The 17,627-nt window shown below is 44.5% G+C and overlaps 1 protein-coding gene across 1 annotated transcript in view; it reads right to left on the reverse strand.

The window, feature by feature from the left end:
• The window catches only part of PLAT (plasminogen activator, tissue type), an 85,297-nt gene extending 68,973 nt beyond the window's left edge, over positions 1-16,324 (reverse strand). The window contains exon 1 of the mRNA XM_069214094.1: positions 15,074-16,324. The gene's annotated coding sequence lies outside the window, so the exon portion shown is untranslated. The remainder of the gene's footprint in view (positions 1-15,073) is intronic.
• Positions 16,325-17,627: the final 1,303 nt, after the last annotated feature.

Consider the following 17,627-nt stretch of genomic DNA (forward strand, 5'->3'; position numbering starts at 1 on the left):
AAAATGGTGTGGAAATGATACACATTTGTGGTAAGACGGACATACACATGCAAACACTCCCACTTTTTAGAGCTACAATTATGTAATGTAGGTTTCTTCAACCTAAAACTTCTGTCAAATCTAAGCAAACGACGATACATTTCCCGCATTTTTCACCTCTAAATCTCTCTCCTGGGTTCATCCAAATGTTAGCATGTATGCAGATAAACTCATACAGAGATATGGAGACACGCAGACATACTGACGACCAAACAGGAAAACATTACTTACCTGTAGCGATAGGTTTGTACCCTTACATAGTGTAAATCGTAAGCTGCGCATACTTCTGTTGTTGCTCAGAACGATAAAAGCGTTTTTTCTTCAAAAAAGGGGTTTCAGGGTGATTCGTTGTATCTCCTTTAAAAACCACACAACACAGGCTCTACCTCAAATTGTGTTCCCTCTCCACCCAATGGTAGGGACGCATGTGACGAAATTAAGTCGGTGTATGAATAACATACAACTATGACTATATTCAAATGCCTTTTTATTGTTTTCTTCCAGAGAGGCGGGTAGGTAGCCTGTGAACCTATAGCACTGCTGGCTGCAAACCAATTGGTACAGGTAAGTAAGGTGTTCCTTTTGCAGAATAAGTAGCTGTACATCACATGATGTGCATAGACTGAAAAGTCGTACCCATACGTCTAATGCGGTGACCTTCAAGAAGAAGTGGGAAATAATAACCACCTGTGCCTGGGGTTTGAGAAATGATGTGCCCAGTAACAAACTAGAGTTGTTCTACCACTGTAATATGTGCTGTCCTTGTAGTCTCCCACTGTGGCAGTTGAGTGACAGTGATTTCAGGACTGGTCTTGGGGTTTTGTTCTTGTTGGAGATTCAGAAGTATAGAGAGTACACACCTTGTCCCCACTGATTGACTGGACCTGTTTCAAAAGTCCATTGTAGAAGTGCCTGCTCCTCTTCTATTAAGAGGCTAGGTGGTCCTTGTTAATTTTGTTGGGGTGTGGGGGAATATTTGGACAAGTAGTGTGAAACTTTAAGTAGTACCCTGATGATGGAGATCACTCACTGACCCAAGATTACATCATCCTATCGTTTAAAGTATAAACCCATTCCCCCATGACAGGTGCTGGGTGATCGTGGAGAATGCAAAGGAGAACAGTGCTTGGTGGCAGAGGTGTTTCTCCCTTGGGTCCCATGGCCTTGCCTCTGCCATTGACATGCACAGTACCTCCAGAGTGTGTTGGTAGAGGGATCATTGCATGCTCTTCTCTTGCCAGATAAGAAGGTCGGGAGGGACAGGGTGGGGGCTGGAGTGAGGTTTGGCTTCTTTTGCAACTGAAGCATGAAATTATTTTACTGGCTAATTTTTCCAACCAGTAAAAATAGGTCTATGTTCCAGCACCCAGGAAAACTAGTTGTGAAAACACCAAGTCAATTGTAATCAGGTGGAGCAGACTTGCATATGAGAATTCTGTTCCGCCTGCCTCATAGTGAGGGCCTGTGTGTGTGCAAACCCTGAGACAGACTGGTTGCTGCAATGCCAGCGTGTGTCAGGCATGATAACACGATAAGTCCTATCTTGCAGACTCACATGGCTTGGACCACTGCACAGGCAACTGTGGTGAAAAATGAGGAAACAAATGACAATAACAACACATTTCAGCTTAACCCAGGATCCACATCACGAGAGCAGCACATGAGTGTGTGTAATAATCCACATAAAGTCTACCCAAAGTCTGCCTCTTTCACCTGGGCTTGGGAATCTCAGAGCATGGGTAAGAGGGACCATTAGGTCCCAATGCGTGCTGAGATACTATAGAACTCCCCAATGCCAAAATAAAGCGCCACTATCATTCCCTGTGGCATACAGGTCGTGTGCATGTAGGAAACATAATAACCAATGGTCAACCAAAACTATTGGCTAAATGATATGGAAACTGGAGCATTCTGGCACATTGCCAGAAAAAGGGTTTGGTGTCCTTTAAAGGTGGATGCACTAGTCAATGCACAAGGATGCATCAACTGCTGTCCACGGCGGCATTAGTTAGTACCTATATGTGTATCAACTGGTGACCTACCATAACAGGCGTTTATGAGTGTGCTCTTCTGCAGTCTGGAATCACAAACAGCAGAAGTACTTTGACTGCCAGCCCCAGAAATGCCAAGACCACTTTTACACCTCCTCCTCTGAGTACATTTTGACTGCTGAACCATACTTCTCACTAGAGAGACATTGAAAATATTCTGGGAATCCTGGCTAACCCTTGAATACAAGTAGTATCTAGAATCATCTACCAGTCGGTAAAAAAAGTAAAATGTGTGTAATGTAATTCCCACTTGAAGTACACGATAGTGACTATCTCCTAAAACCCCACATAATGTACAGTGCTATGTAGCTAGGATCCTGCTATATAAATATGAGCATATATATACATACATACATTGCTCCCTTCAAGAAGACATGGACAAAAGGCCTAACGCGAGTATAAACAGACCAGTCTGTAAAGATCGCACATAATTTGATACGAATAAGTAAGGTTTGACCAAACATAATGCGCTCAACTATAGCTCACAACACCTACCACAGATCACATCACAACTCATTACACATAAATAGCATCCAGCAATACACTGCCTATCCTCATCACCTTACCACACCTCACCACAAATCATCACAGTTTCCGTGCATAACTGTACCACACAACAAATCACCACTTCCCACCTCACAACACATCACCTCACTACAAATCACAACACATCACCCATCTACATATCATGTCACCTCACCACATTTTAATTCTAATGGCTCATTACGCGACAATGCATCTTTCACTTGGTGGTCTCTGAATCCAGGGATCATCTAGAAACAAGCAGTAAGACGAAAGTAAAGCACACATGAAATGGAGGGCGATCCAGTCCACGGAAGTGATCTCATCCTGAATAAGCGCCTCAATTATTTCTTGTACCAGGAAATCGTGGGCTGTTATCCAAGACCTCACCTACGTCATCATTTTCCTTTTTGGCCAAAAGTAGTGACACTGCAGTTAGCTTTCCAATTCCTGTCATGAAAGACACCATTACATCCAGCTTGACCTTCCGCAACATGAGGAACAGGTCATTCGCTCAAGATCGCATGCATCAGCTTGTCTTTGAACCAATTCCAGGAGTCTGTGCTAGATAAATGAATACTGGTTCTCAGTCCTTAACAGATCTCAGAGGAGGTCATTTCAATTACAGATTTCCTGGCCATGCCCTTGGCAGCATTCTTAAACTCCTCTTTCAGCTCCAGACATCTACCTAACTTTTACAACAAACATTTAGCAACTCTTTTTTAAAAACACTGTTCCACCCAAGTACCCCAACCATTGATTCATTCATAGTGGACATCCCATGGCTCTCAGTACTCAAGAATAATGTGCTGCCATTTCAAGTCATTGAACTTACTTTCAGCTTACATTGGCCACCAACCAATCAGGATTGTTCCCCTGCCAGAGAAAGGAAACTGTTCTGGTCACTGTTTCAGATGAGACCAAACTGTTGCTGGTGAAGACTGGACCTGCCATGCCCTGAGTGGTCAGGGGCCTTTGGCATCCTTGCTCATCACCCATCAGCAGGGCCAGTCATTTACCTTTGCAGAACCAGATTCCCTCCTCTGCAAACTAAGTCCTGCAAGGCTCACTGCTAACTCCATCCACCTGCAACATACACATGCTTCAGATCTCCTCTTGGAGCTCAACCACCTCTCCCAGAGCCACACAAATCTCTCCGGTCTCCCTGGAGGGAAGAAAGCAACTTGAACATGAATGGGGCCAAAACAGAAGGCTCGTTTGTGGGCCCATCAAAAACCTCAACTCCTCATCTCCCCTTCCCTGCCTCTTTTTCTGGCATGAAATCACCTCTTCCAAATCTGCCACAAGTCTAAGATTCAATTTCAACAACAACCTCGCTCTGCGCAATCTAGTCTAGAATAAAAAGAACACACTTCAAACCGGAACAGCTAAGGTAAATCCTCATGTGACTGGATGAAACAACACTATGCTCATGAACACTTTAGACTTTTCTTTGTGGTGAAAGCCTAGTTTGGGTTAAAGTTGGGTCTTTCCAGTTCACCTGCAGCTTATTTTAGCATTTTTCCAATAATATTTGCTTATTTCTTGCCTTAGTTCTCATAGGAAGAGACATCCACTCCTTTGGGTTGGTAGTTTATGGGCATTCGAATGAGTTTATGGGTGTGCAAACTGGTATAATTTGCATTTGTGTAATTATGAGAAATTTTAGAAATATTGCGCAAAATTACACACAATACAAATCTGCCATTTGGCACTCTGTTAGCGCAAAAGGTGGCCTCCTGTCTATTTTCGACACTAGGAAACTGTTCTCACTAAAAAAGCACAAAAAACACAAGGTCAGCGAACATCAGCTGCTTACGTTCCTTTTACGTTGTTCCATTTTTTCACAATACATTTTCCCCCAAACAGCCCATAATTTCGCAATGTGGCATAATAGGATAAGTTTGGGAATTTGATGTGACAACTGTAATGTTAAATGACCAAAATTACACAAGATTGTACTGGTGTCATGGACATTTTGCCCACGCCTAGTTCCGACTTTCATGTTTTGCAACTATAATTAAAGTATAAGGATTTTCTGAGTGCATTAGGAGGAGAATCAATCTTGTCCCACACAATAGTAATGGTTTCCAACTGTGCATGATGTGTTCCTCTGAAGATGCCTGGAATTGATTTGTGTGCTTTTTAAAACAAAACAAACGACAAGACAAAAGGAAAAACCCTCTGAACCATCAACATAAAGTGCTAATCTGTGATCTGCATGTTACACATTGTGCATTGTAGCAAGACCATTTACCTTTTATGCTACTTTATCCTGAATCAAAACTGTGACTAGACAAATCAGAGATATTTCCTTCATTTGCATTCACCACCAAAATAACCATGCTGTTGTAATATCCCCTGAAAAATACTGCACACATAAAGATCTCTGCGGGCTGCTCTTATCTCAGTTCATCCTGTGATGCAGAAAGCACCTCCTTGAGCTTGGCAAAGGCTCCTTGACCTTGGCGCCTGCTACAATGGTACAAATTGCAACTCCCTGGCAATAGGGAGGAGACACATTGGCCCAGGTCCCTCAGGGCAAGATTCCCCAAATTGTATCTGAAGAATTTTAGATTTGTTGAGCTCTTCTGGCTTTGTGCACTCTGATTTTGTACAACATCTGGATGGGCAGTTCCTAATAAGAGTGCTTTTTCTGCAAATCATGTTGTATTCGGTTCTCAATTTGAGCAGGTTGTTTGTTGCAGGTGGGGCCCACTGGCACTCATTTTTGGGAACCAGCAGTGCAAGAAATGAGGGGGAAGCCAGCTGGATCCCAGATCTGGCAGCTATATATGAGCTGGATCCCGGCTGGTCCCTATAAAATACGCTAAATTTGTCCCGGATTAATTTCCGACACAGGGACACATTTAGCAGCACACATAAGTTGTCTGCTTTCAGTTAAGTGCAGCAAACTACAAAACAGTAAAAGGGCTTTCCTACTGTTCACTTCCTGTTGGACCCAAAACAAAGGCCTCATTTAAAGTGCCATTGGTTCTCGTACGAGTATCATCCTGGCTCAGAGTATCCGGAGACTAACACACCCCGATGCCAGTATAATGAAAAGGAAAAACACAGAAAGATTGTGATCATTTCATAAGCACTTAAGAGAACGCATAGTTTGGAGACAGTTTTTTTGAGTTTGTTGAATCTCTGTATGTAAGAGATATCCATACACTGTAAGAATGTCAGGTGTATATTTATGAGTATTTGCACTAATATAGATCTAAACAGCACCAACATGTATTTTTTCTATTTATTGTCTTTTATAGTGCTTGGCATCACACACACACTCATTACACAGAGACAATAAATTAAACAAGTTTGTAAATAAATTTACAAGAAAATGTATATAGAACAATGAGGATTACAAGGATATTTGCCCCGTACTGGTGGGCATTATATATTAAGAATGCATGTTTGAGAGAAACACAAAGTCAGGATTTAAAACAAAATGTAGTAGCTGGGGTTGTCTATAAGAGTAAGAGTTCATTATTATGCAAGAATCCCATTTAACAACTTTAGAATGATGAAAGATTGAGGAAAAAACCTATGCTGTGAAGTTTGCATGGCACTCCTAGACACCAGTTCATTGCTCACAGTGCTATATTACAAGGATTGCAACTTATTAACAACAAATTAACAAAACGATCTCTGTGACAAAAGCAGAAACTTACTGAGCTATCTACATAAAATACAAATCTGTGATTTACACGTTACACACAGTGCTCTGAAGCAGGCACATTAAACCCCTAAGCTACTTTGAGTCAAAACTAGGACTAGACCAAAAACAAAAGGTTCCTGCAAGTGCATTAACCACCGGAGTTATCTTACCTTTATTATTACCCCCTGAAAATTGCTGCCACACAAAGAGCTCTGCAGCAGGTGCCTTATACCCATGAGATATTTTTTAATGCAGCCTCTTTGTGACTAAGTAAGCAATTTTCTCTGCAGCAGAGTTTTTAGCAAAAAAATATGTTCACTGTCAGGCTCCACATCTCACACCTTGAACACCAATGTATGCATTCCCAGAGTAGATGTATATCAATTTCCAGACTTGGGAATGGCACTTATTTTTCCTCAACAAGCTTTGATCGAGAGTGGGAGAAAGAAAAACACAAACAAGGAAAAGAAGGAGAAAGGGTGATGGAAACTCAGTAACAGAGAGAAAGCAGAGAAGAAAAAGAATCTGCAAGATTGAGATAAAGAGACATGGAGTGTCTGGTGGTCGGTTAAAGGGGCATAAAATGGGCTCAAGACTATGCTGCCCTGTTATTTTGTGCCTTGACAATAATGTCAGCCACTGGCTTTTGAGCAAAACGTTGGGCCCTGGCACTTACTCCCTTACGAAGTATACACTGGTTGTATTGCAGTGGCAGTGATGCTCTCTCAAAAAGATAAAAGAAAGGTGCATTTCTACAGACTTATTAAAAAAATCCTTTTGAAGTTAGGCTCTTTTTTTTCTCTGTGATGAATTTTCAACTCACTCCTACGGATGCTGACCAGTCAAGCCTTGGTCTGTGGAAATCTTTCTGTATATGTATTTATAATCACATTCAGTGCTTTAAGAACTCTAGCCTACCTGTAAAGGTTGAAGCCAGGTGAACTGTTCATGGAACACTGCTTAGAGACCTGTGAGTTGGGTGATAAATGAGGATGCCAGGGGTGGCAGCTTGGAGGGCGACCACCCCGGGATGCTTCTGGCAGATGGTGTAGATCAGGCCCAGGCTGAGCACTATTGGTTGGGGTTTGACAGTTAGGGACAGTTGCAATAGGCACATTGACATGCGCACCGTGGTCCTGCCATCCTGCCAGGTAGAGTAAATATGCTTTTTTCTCCTGGTCCCTTGCTCCCTTTTGGGTCAGCTTTAGAATCATGAATTCTTCATTGCCTTTAGGCCTGTTTTATTGAGATTAAACATTCAGGATGTGTCTGAGGGACTCATTGTAGCTGCTGTTAGGGCAGATGGTAGACAACCACAGGGCCCAGTCACTAGGCTGAAACGGTTCGGACCTTGCCGGGGGGCACTGACAGATGGGTACAAGGGAGCAATGCTTGGGTCAGGTGTGAAAGGGCAGTGAATGAAATGAAAGGAGTGGAGTGCTGAAAGTTTGGCTTGTTTGTTGGTGGTTTGTTTATGTTGGTGGAGGTTTAGAATGGGAAGGAATAGGTTGATTAAGGTATTAGTGAGGTGGGGTTTGCTATATGTTGTACTTAAACAAGAGGTTCAGTAGCATACCTGTCCTAATAAAGCAGCCTTTTGCTCTTGTGGCCTGATTATTTTGCACTATCCCGCCTGATGTCGTCAGCTCTGTAAAGCCAAGAGAGTTGTAGAAGAGTCACAAACATGCCAGGCTCGTCTATCTGAGGCACAACATTTGCCAGGAAATGAATGGCGGCCCTATCTGACAGAGCACTAGTAGTAAGCACAGTCCCATACTTGGGGAGGCCCTCACACTGCTATACTGTTTACAAATAGAGAGGAAGTGAGGCTAACTGCGTCAACAGCATCAAATATTAAAGGAGCTGAATGCCTCCTCGGGAGAAAAGGAAGAGGCTTAGACTTAGCAAAAATCAATTCCTTTCATACCAGCTGGCGCCGTCCCCTACTCGGATCGCGAGCTCCACAGAGACTGACTTCCTTCAGTTTTGGTCCAGCCACTGCTTCACCACGCTGCCTCATGCTGCCATCAGGGATCCTCCCCTCGCCACTGGAAATGTAGTCCCCACGTGTTCTGGGAGGTAGAAGTACTCAGGGGTTTTGGAATAATGTAGGTACTGGGAAACCTCAGCAGAACAGGGGTACTCGGGTAATAGGAGTGAACATGCTAGGGAATAAAAATCTTCTTTGGCATAGTGCTCTAGGAAATACAAGTACTTTGGTGAAAAAGAAGCCTGGGAAATAAACCTACTACTTTGGGGAATAGGAATACTCTAGAGAATATGGATATACTTTAGCCTAAACCCATAATCTGCAGTTCTCTGGGCAATTAATGTGCTCTTGGGAATAGGAGTAACAACTATTCTGAGGAACAGAAGTGCTCTTAGGAATAAAAGTGCTCACTTGAATAAAAAAGCATTTACAATGCAACGGGTCTTGCGTTTGCTCATGTTAGAGCTGATCGCGTTGTAAACTCCTAACCCGACTTTTCACCTATTGGGCAAAAGTGCATTTATGTACATAACCCGAAAAAGTGAAATTAACTATGTAAAGCGCTCGACTTCTGCCAAACGAGATCGCGCTCATAAATTAGAGAAAAAGAAGTCCACGAGCCGGACAGAAAACAGCGAGCCTCGCATGTTTTCTGTACTTGGTCGCTGCGCTCGAGGAGGGCTAGCCACCGGAAAAGGCATGACGTATGCGTGCCTTTGACTAATGAAAGCAAGCAGATTTTATTAGGCAAGCCCACGAACCAATAAAAAACACTGATGTGAAGTTGACAGGGCTCCGAGCCCTTTTCTAAATACTAAAGCGTCTCACTGCGATACGCATGCGCGACCCTAAAAAGTACTCTGGGTGATACAAGTATTCTGGGAAATAGGAGTTCGGTAGGGAATAGAGTAATCCGTGGACTAAGAATACTCACTGTGATGTGACTGAGGAATATCAGTTCTCAGGTCAATAGAACAAATAAAAAGGTAATGGGGAAATAGAGGTGTTCTGAATTTTTTTGTGCTACTTACAGGAGTGCTCAAGAGAGTAAAAGTATTCTGGTAGATTAGATTACTTTGGGGACTAACAACAATGGGAGTGAGGAACAGTAATTATCTGGGCAATCAAAGAAATATGAAAACGATGGGAAATAAAAACATATGAAAGCATTTGTGCCACTGTAAGTACTCTGATTAATATGGTTACTCTTAGGAATATGTGTACTGAGGGAATAAGAAGCCCTCTTGGGAATAAGACATGCCAGGAACAAAATCTGGGACAGAGGATCACTCTAAAGAAGTATTAACACTATTAACACAACTTACTCTGGGAATTCAGAAACTGGGGGTGAGAGTGCTGTAGCAGAAGGTGGTGGAGTAACGAGAGGTGAAATCGTGAAAGGTGGAGTCTGACAGTCAATTTATACATTTTTTACAACTCTGCTTCAAACAGATTGATAATTAGGACAAACATGACAGTAAACCTGTCGTTGCTTGTTTAATTAGCTGCAAAGAGGCAGCATTTTATCTTATAGGTTTAAGGCACCTGTTGCGAAGATTTAGTGTGCCTACAAATTTTAGAGGGAATAACATTAATGGTAAGATAACCCCGGTTGTTAATGCACCTGCATGAGAGATCTACGTTTGGTCTAGACACAGTTTTTACTCATAAAGTAGCATGGAGGGTAAATGTGCCTACTGCAAAGCATCCCATGCAACATGCAGATCACAAATCATATTTTATGTAGATAGGTAAGTGGGTTACTGCTTTTGACACAGAGACACTTTGATTACTTGTGGTTCCTAAGTTGCAGTCCTAATACAGCGGTGAGCTATGAGCCGGCATCAAGGAGCTGTATGCAAACTGCAATGCATGGGTTTAAAACTTTATTGTTTTGTTATTCAACCTGTCATTATTCTAAAGTTGTTAAGAGGGTTATTTTTGATAGCGATAGTCTTATTAGTCCAAACAACCACTGTGTTACGTTTTAAAATCTGACTTTGTGTTTCTCCCAACCACGTGCTATAAACATATATATGTCTACAAGTAAGGACAATAAGCGACTTCTACGCTTTGTAAACCTCCTTGTCCTACGTAACATTTCCTATATATTGATGTACACACTTCCATACCATATTGTCTCTGTAAAGAGCTCTCACTCCCTACATTGGGAGGAGCAGTGCTACAAAAATATTAAGTGAAAAATTAGTGCTATTTAAATTGTCCATTGGGTGATTAGTCACACAGACAGAAGCATCTGCCATCCTTGCAGTGTATGGTAGAAAACGTGCATCAAGTCATAGTTTAGGTGCTTGTGAAGTAACAAGATGTGTGTCTTTGCGTTCCTCCTTTTCATTGGCATCTGGATGGTAGGCTCTATGTAGCTCCCAGCCAGGGGGCAAAAAGAAGGCTGCTTGATCCTTCAATCAGAACTTACTTTTTGGTCCAACTGGGAGACAAATGAGAAAGCTCCTTAATGCTGAAGGGGAGACTGGTAGACGCTTCCAGCCTTACCAGCTTTCCACCGTACTGCCCTCACGTACGTCTGAATCTTGGCACTAACACAGGATCTGTATACACTCATACCCGTTCCGTTCTCAATGACCACCGATCCCAATCAGCGACGTGACCAGTCCGTGCGGTTGCTTGGTGGGTCCGGCGTTTGCTGCTAAGAAAGCGAAACCTGCAGCTCACGGGATGACATCGTTATCACTCGAAAGCGCTTCCCTTCCTCTGAGGTGGACCACGAAAACACTTTTTTTAAGTAGCGGTTCCTTATCTTCAGCCTGAAGGTTTGTGGCGAAGGCTGAACCCTGCTATTACTGAACAGTTCTAACTTTCAGTTGCACTCTGGGTGCGCGGGAGGAGTGAGTGCACTATCCGCACGAAGTGCCTCCCAGCACCCTGGCTTTCTACCGCAGGATTAAAGGCTGCGGTGGTGACTCAGAGAATATTCACGACCCAGTCTCACTTGGACGGTTTCCTCATTCGAGCACCGTCGTCCCAGGAATCTCGCGCTGCTTTCCTGTTAAGCCACGCACAACTTCTAGCTACTAGAAGACCCCTAAAAAGATCTGCTCCTGCCTGCAGCATCTCGACCCGTTAGCAACCTGGACGAAACCGTACGTAACTCTCTAGCGCGAGAGATGTCCCTCATATTGAGTGTCCTCGATTGGCGCATTCAAAACAACAGCCAATAGGAACAAAGTGCTCCCATCTCCCAATTTAGGGGTTAGAAAGAAAAGTGGGTTCGCTAAGCCGTGGGGCTCTGGGTTCCAGAGAGTCTGAGGCAAGTGGGTGACCCAAGTATGTGCCAGCAGTCGCCAAACGTTATACGGGGGAAGCATCCATCCTTGTATTGTGACAGCTCAGACTAACCTTGTCAATTTTGGACCTCAAGATCGCTTATGTACCAAAGATCGTTCATGATACCAAAGATCGCTTATGTACCACTGTGTAATTTTACTTCAATTTTGCTGTTACAATGTCATTGACTTTATCAGTAATGTCGACCGTGTGTGCTTGGGTGTAGAGCACACTACCACCATGCCCACATTCTTGCTTCTTCGGACTGTGCTCAGTCACTCTATCAGTAGTTGGAAGTTCTTGCTTACAGCTTGTGCTGTCTGGTTGCGAAAGCCCTACTGTGAGTTTACCAAGAATTTATAGCGGGCATATAGACCATCCGGTATTACCATTGGTGGGCTTTGTTGCCACGCTCATTTCCGCATGATAGTTGATGGCTTTCCTTGCCCACTTGTGGTTGCTCTTCCTCTGGGGAAGGTCTTTTCTGTTGCTAGACCATGGGTTTATGTGTGTTGCCTAGTTTGAACACGGTCTACTTTAGGATAACCAGAATAATTCCATCCTCTAATCTAATGCAGGGTAAAACAATCAAATTAGTCACTTGTAATTCAGTAAAGGGTGCATTAATTATTATAGACACCTTTTATAACCAGATAAAAAGTAACTATATTGAAGCAATAATTACTCTAATGTATGAAAGTAATCTGGGCCATATTCTCGGTAATGTAGTGTGTAGTAATCAGACTAAACTACTGTAATCAAATACAGAATACAGTAACCATAGTAATCTCATTCTGTAAAAATATGCAGTGTATAGCATTCAATAAAATATTGTATAGTCCGATTAAAGGATAAAGTAATTAGAGGTGTCTGTTTTTCAATTCTAATGCAAAGTAAGCCATTGAAGTGAGCTTCCATAACCAGGCCACAGCAACATGACTTGAGTTATCTTCCCTGGTCTGACGTAAACTAAAGCAATTACACCAACTGCCTCCTGTAATTTGATGCAAGATAAAGTCATAAAAATAATTTTCTGACTTTTTATTCAGAGTAAATGACTTAAATGAATTGTCTGTAAACAATAAAGTGAAACACAAAGAGAGTAATCTATTTATGCAATCTAGTACAGAGTACACCTACTGTTTAATAACTAAGCCAGTTGCCATGTAACTAAATTACCCTTCTATCATCCAATGTAGTGCAAATTAATTCCAGGAGTTGCATTATGTTATTAATTCCAGAGTAAATCATTCTTCTTCTGTAATTTAAGGTGATCATTCAGAATAACCTCCTAGGAATGAAATGCAGGTAAAGCTAGAGACAACCCAGCTAGGATTAGCTCTTTATAACCCAGAGAAGAATAAAGCAGTCAGGGTGATCTTCTGTTATAACATGCAGCAAACTAGTCAGAGCGCCGTACAGTACGCTGAAGTAATCTCTTTTTTAAGATACAGTGTAGTAATCATAATAGTTCACACTGTAATTAAAGACAAAACAATCAACGTAATCAACGTAAACCTCACTCTCCAGGCAGAGTATTCCCCTGCAATCAAATGCAGGGTAAAGTAATAACAGCATTTCCCTCCTATAGCCTAACGGGTGATCTGCTTCTGCATTCTAATGCAAGGTAAAGTTAACATTAATTTCTTTCTGTAATCCAAGGCAGGGGAAGTAATGAGAGTAATATGCTTCCTTAGTGTAATGAAAGGTAAAGTAATCACTAATAATTGGCTGTACTCTAAAGCAAGAGAAAGTAATCGGAGGAATCCTTTTTAGAGTTGTTTTTCCTACACTGAGAAACTTACCATTGAATGATAATGCCGCAGGAACCTGGGACACACTGAGATGGCGTGTCAGAGAACACCGCACTGCGACTGCACTCACTGCACCTGTGGTGTGTAAGGCAATGTGTCACCACGAAGTAAACTTGCACGGCTGCTGTCTGTGCTGCACCTGTCCTTTGTGTGTCTGTGAAGGGTCGCACATCTACTGTGTTGTATATGTCTTTTGTGTGTGCCTGGTTTTGTTTTCGTGTGTGAGAAAGCTTGTGCTGCTGCTGTGTTGCAATTTTCCTCTGTGTGTGTGAGAAAGCTTGCAGTACTGTCCATGCTCACTGTCCCATGTGCCCTGCACCGTAGCAGTGCATGAGGTTCCTGCTCTCTGCGAGGGAAGCTGGCATTGTGCTCCATCTCTTATGTGTGCAACTGATGCTTGCACCACTGAGCTGGTCCACAGTGTGTCTTTGTGGGGGGTTTCTACCTCTAACTTGTATCTGGAAATAAAGCACATTGTTTTTACCTATCGACCTTCAGTGACTCTATGTGAGTGTGCATCTTCTATTAGTATGTTACACTCTCCCTCTTCCGCTTGGGAGCCTAACGAGCACTGTCTCTCTGTGCCTCAGAGAAAGGAAGAAAACCTTTTCACTCCATAAACATTCACAAGTGGCATCATCAGCGTCCGTTCTTTGAGTCACAATCCTAAAGGGCTTCAATAAAGGTGATTAACACTTATGCCTTAATAGAATATTAGGATTGTCTTTGCAAACTGCAAGAGTTAACAAATTATGTCCGAATTGTAGTGAGGTTTAAATAGTAATAGACAAGGGAACAAGGTCAGATGCATGAGGACTTACAACGACTGAAGTCAGTGCAGGCCACAGTGTACATTAGATCTAACAACTATAGGAAGTCCGACTAATACATTCATCCCAGCGGCCTGTAACGACTGTGATCAAGGCGCTGCTTTTGTGCCGCCCTCCTCCAAGATGCACCCACAGAGCAATCATATTGTGGTATCGAGCAATCATCAGGACAAATCAAGGACACGCCTTAGTATTCATGCAGCCACCATCACCCCCTTAAACAGTCCAACACACTAAGAGACGGGAAACCAACCCACGAAGGGATCTGCTGCCCACCACTACGGCTGGACCCTTTGATACACTAGCACGCGCTAAATAAATTCGTTTAGAATTACTTTTCTCTCGTCAATAACAGCTGTTATCATGGATGGCTTTAACGGGGTCTGCCTCTGCAGATCCCACTCCTGGCCTTCATCAGACTCTCGACTGAACACTTTAAATCATTATAAACTCTCTTGTTAAAATAAAGTCTTGCATCATGGTGTCTAATACAGTCCATCCCAGCGATTGTTTAGCCTGTTCCTCATCTGTGGCTCCAAGACGGTACAGATCATCTGTCTCGACTGCTGGGTCCAGCACCAGATGTGGGATGGTGGTTTTGGAAGTCACCCGGAATTAATTAAGGGGCGTGCAAAATAATGCTCAGGAAATGATTAATGTAAACTGCACATGTTCTGTCTTTTTCCCACGACCACGCTAAAAGTACTGCAAACCAAGACAAGATAACAGCACCGGGATGGTCACTCACGCACGACAACAAAACGCTTCCCAGGTAACCTCGCCTCAATACAAGCCTCTCACCAGGGGCAGGAAGCTCTGTACACATGTAATTACATGCACCCAGACAGGACACTTACCTCCTCTGCGGTCCTACGATGACCCTGGACGTCTCTTGTGTCCCTGGCTGTGTCAGGCTTCCCCAAGTCTCCGGCTGTCTTAGCTCTCTCTTGATATCTCCAGTCTCTCTTAATGTCTTCTGTTTCGTTGATGCTCACTTGCTGTCAGCTGGACCCTCCCTAGATGCCCTATTTTTCTTGGATGTCTCTAGTATGTTTCTGTGTCCCCTGGACTTTCACTGTATGCCTCCTTGACTTTCCTTGGATGCCTCTGTTGTCCCTCAGTCTCACTGGACGCCTCTGCTCTTCCTCAGTCTCTGGCGTGCCCAAGCTTCCCTGGATGCCTCGGGGTTGGCCTCTGGTGTTCCCTCAGTCTCCTTCGATGTCTCAGGTCTGGCCTCTGCTGTCCCTCAGTCTCCTGGATGTCTTAGGTCTGACCTCTGCTGTCCCTCAGCCTCCCTGGATGCCTCAGGCCGGGTCTCTGGTGTGCCCTCAGTCTCCTTCGATGACTCAGGTCTGGCCTCTGCTGTCCCTCAGTCTCCTGGATGTCTTAGGTCTGACCTCTGCTGTCCCTCAGCCTCCCTGGATGCCTCAGGCCGGGTCTCTGGTGTGCCCTCAGTCTCCTTCGATGACTCAGGTCTGGCCTCTGCTGTACCTCAGTCTCCCTGGATGCCTCAGGCCTGGTCCTGGCGTGCCCTCACTCTCCCTGGATGCCTAGGGTCTGGCATCTGGTGTGCCCTCAGTCTACCTCGATGCCTCAGGTCCGGCCTCTGCTGTCCCTCAGTCTCCCTGGATGCCTCAGGTCTGACCTCTGCTGTCCCTCAGTCTCCTGGATGCCTCAGGCCGGGTCTCTGGTGTGCCCTCAGTCTCCTTCGATGACTCAGGTCTGGCCTCTGCTGTACCTCAGTGTCCCTGGATGCCTCAGGCCTGGTCCTGACGTGCCCTCACTCTCCCTGGATGCCTAGGGTCTGGCATCTGGTGTGCCCTCAGTCTACCTCGATGCCTCAGGTCCGGCCTCTGCTGTCCCTCAGTCTCCCTGGATGCCTCAGGTCTGACCTCTGCTGTCCCTCAGTCTCCCTGGATGCCTCAGGTCTGACCTCTGCTGTCCCTTAGTCTCCCTAGATGTCTGGGCCTGGCCTCTGGCGTGCCCTCAGTCTCCCTAAATGCACCGGGTCTGGCCACTGGAGTGTTCACAGCCTTGCTGGATGCCTCTGGTGTCCCCTCACTCTCGGTTGCCTGTCCTCCTCTCCCCAGCGCCTCTGACTCAGCTCTGGCCACCAAGGGCTGCCTCAGTCCATCTTAAGCTTGTGAGCAGCAGGGGAGGGGCCGGGGAGGGCATTCCTCTGAGGGAGGATTCACTGAGGAGGGCTTTGGAGCAGGAGGGCTGGGCGAAGAGGGGAAACTCATCAGGAAGTAAGAGGAGGGTTGACTCGCGGAGTGGGGGAAGATGGCACTGAAGGGCGCTCTTCCGAGGAAGGAAGGAGGGAGCCGGGCAGAGTGCGGTGATGCAGGACAGACGTGGGTGGAGGGTGTCTGTGGCCCTGGCTCTCAGCCCATCAGATTTATTCACCGGGTCAGCGGGCAGGTGCTAGTGACCTCACAGCCTGTGTGTGTGTGGGGGGCTTTAATTATTTCAGTTCCTCCCTGGTGCCAGGAAAGAATTCAAACTTATATTAAATCAGCTTAACTGAAAATATTTACAGTGAAAGCACCAGGAATGTGACTCCGTGATCCCACAGGAGTGAAGAGATTAACAGAGCCCAGGGTGGAGATAAGGGAGAGAGGCTGAGAAAAGGCAGTTCAAGAGAGAGGCGAGGGAACACAAGACAGGAAATGGAGAAATAAATCTGGAGGGCACATAGAGATTGTATGGAAACGAGAGAGGAAAAGGAAAAGTTTGGAGAACAAGAAAAGAGTTGGGAGAAATACAGGAAGAGAGCACGGCGAGAATAACTACTGAGAGAGCGTGACAGGAAGGAAAGAGCAAATAAAGGCCGGAAATAGAGGAAACATTGCGAGAGGGTGCAACAGAAAAGAGAGGCTTCAGTGAAATACCAGTACAAGAAAGGGTGTGGAGCAGAGAGACAGAGACAAAACAAAGCTGAAGGTGCAGAAAAAGAGACAATGGGAGGGGAAGAGAGAACAAGAAGGGGTTTGCGAAACAGAAAAGGGCAAACAAGCATTGACAAAGCCAATAGGTCTCGCCTATGGAAGAGCTATTGTCTTTGCCAATGTGTTTTAGCCATATTATACACCAGCGTGGCAGCTTTTCAGCATGGCTAAAAGTTAGTGGTGTAGAGGAGAGTGGCATAGGGTAGAGTGGTGCAGAGTGGACGACAGTGTCGTAGAGTGAAGGGTTGTGGACCGGCATAAAGTTGAAGGAGTGTTGCAGAGTAGAGTGAGTAATGTTGTGTGGAGTGGTGTAGAGGGAGCTGCATAGAGTGGAGCGGAATGGAGGGCCACAGAGTGGAGTGTTGTGGAGTAGAGAGTGGAGTGCCGTACAGTGTCACAGAGTGGCACAGATTGTACACCGGCAACACAGGTTTGTGATACTCCGAGTCCTCATTTGGAGTAC

This window comes from Pleurodeles waltl, chromosome 11 (assembly GCF_031143425.1).
Source record: "Pleurodeles waltl isolate 20211129_DDA chromosome 11, aPleWal1.hap1.20221129, whole genome shotgun sequence".
In the NCBI taxonomy this organism is placed as follows: domain Eukaryota; kingdom Metazoa; phylum Chordata; class Amphibia; order Caudata; family Salamandridae; genus Pleurodeles; species Pleurodeles waltl.